Consider the following 1,936-nt stretch of genomic DNA (forward strand, 5'->3'; position numbering starts at 1 on the left):
TCCCCGCTGGCTCTGTTTACCGGAGCAAAGTCCACAGTGGTTTGCAGGCGACGGCGTCTCCCCGCGCCGGCCGGACCCAACGCTTGCCCACGGCCGGCCGGGCTCCGCCGAGCGCCTCAGGGTCCGGCCACCGACACCCGAGCCAGCCGTTGCCTGGTTATATCCACAAAACAGCCCCGCGCCGGGGCCGGGGTATCCTCTTACCGAGCTGGGAACAGCTGAGCCTCTTCAATCCCCACCCTGCCCTTGGCAGCCCATCAGATAAACCCCGGCCGGGGCTCGGCAGCGCCGCTGCCATCAGCCCCTCCAGCCCCTCCAGCCCCTCCAAGGGTTTTTCGGACCCAGCCCCCAGCACGACCCGCAGAGAAGACCCCTCGGCCGGTTTGGGCTCTGCATAGATATTTATACACGCGACTTGGGCGAATTAACAGCATTCCTCTCCTATTGAGTCAAAAGCCCCGGCACAAATAGAGGAGCTTCATGGAAAAAAAAAAAAAAAAAAAAAAGAGAAGAAAAAAAGAAAAAAGGTGGGTTGTGCTGAAAAAAGCAACAGGATCAAAAAAAAAAAAGAAAAGAAACGAAAAAAAAAAAGCACCCAAATCTCCCTTTTCCTTTTAAAGCTCTATTCCTGGGAGATGGACAAGCGCAGTTATTTTAAACCTGATTTCAGCAGCCCAGCGTGGCACGGGCAAGGTGGTGGTGACGGTGGCGGTGACGCGGGGACGGGGTGGCACTGGGCGATGGTGCAAGAGATTTTGGGGCACACGTAAACCAGCGACTTCCTGAGCAGTGAGTGGTGACTTCCTGAGCCCCGGCAGCAGCAGGATCGGGCCCTTGGCAGAGGTAGGGTCACTTGGCTCTGAGACAACACTTATAAATACTGAAAGGGTGGGTGTCAGGAGGATGGGGCTGGTCTTTTTTCAGTGGTGCCCAGGGACAGGACAAGAGGAAGGAGGCACAAACTTGAACATAAGAAGTTCCATCTCAACATGAGGAGGAACTTCTTTCCCGTGAGGGTGGCAGAGCCCTGGCAGAGGCTGCCCAGGGAGGTGGTGGAGTCTCCTTCTCTGGAGACATTCAAACCCACCTGGACACGTTCCTGTGGGACCTGCTCTGGGTGGCCCTGCTCTGGCAGGGGGTTGGGGGAGATGATCCCCAGAGGTCCCTTCCAACCCCATGGGATTCTGTGATTCTGTGATTCTCTAAGACCATAGGGGGCCACCAGGAGATGTGGCCACTGGCCGTGCCACCTCCCTGGGCTGTTGCACCCATGCCAAGGTGGCAATAGATCTAAAATATGTATTTTATATAAATATATGCTAATGATACAGCCGCTGAGGGGCCGGTTTAGGGTGCTGTGGGGTGGGGAGGATGGGGATGGGCGCTGCCGGAAAGCGGAGCTGCGGGGATGGCGGGTTGAGCAGGGGTGGAAAACCACATCTGTGGGCAGCGAGGGTGGCAGCGAGGGCAGTGTCCCTGCTGGGCATCCGGGAGTGTGACCACGGCCATCACCGGGCTTTGCAGAGCACGATGTCCCCATCTCCATCCCTAAAACAGAGGGGAGAGGGAAGCAGGGAGGGGGTTGGGGGTGGAAGGGGAAGTGGCGGCTGCGCTCTGCCGTTACAGGGGTGTTTGCGGGGCCAGCCTGCGGCGTCTAAAGACCCCTGAGTTATTGGCATGTAATACATTCATATATTTTAGTAAATACGGAGGGGAGTGCATCACCGGGCTGCCAGCACCCCGCCCCGCGAACAGGATGAGGCCGCAGCGTTTGGCAGCCATGTGCTGCGTCCTCCAGCGTTCCCCCTTCCAGCCCCCGTGTCAGAGGCAGACCCCAGGCAGCCCCAGGGGACACCACCCGTGTCCCCACACTGTCCCCATCCCGTCCCCCAGCCCTGGGAAGTGGGGACCCCGCAGCTCCTGGGAAAGAGCCCCC

The 1,936-nt window shown here is 58.7% G+C and overlaps 1 protein-coding gene across 2 annotated transcripts in view; it reads left to right on the forward strand.

The window, feature by feature from the left end:
- The first annotated feature begins 749 nt into the window (after positions 1-749).
- Positions 750-1,936, forward strand: part of SYNC (syncoilin, intermediate filament protein) — a 6,440-nt gene continuing 5,253 nt past the window's right edge. For both annotated transcript variants that reach the window (XM_014946482.1, XM_014946483.1), the window contains exon 1: positions 750-843. The gene's annotated coding sequence lies outside the window, so the exon portion shown is untranslated. The remainder of the gene's footprint in view (positions 844-1,936) is intronic.

The sequence above is a fragment of the Calidris pugnax genome, unplaced genomic scaffold, assembly GCF_001431845.1.
Source record: "Calidris pugnax isolate Ruff unplaced genomic scaffold, ASM143184v1 scaffold113, whole genome shotgun sequence".
NCBI classification, from domain to species: Eukaryota; Metazoa; Chordata; class Aves; order Charadriiformes; family Scolopacidae; genus Calidris; species Calidris pugnax.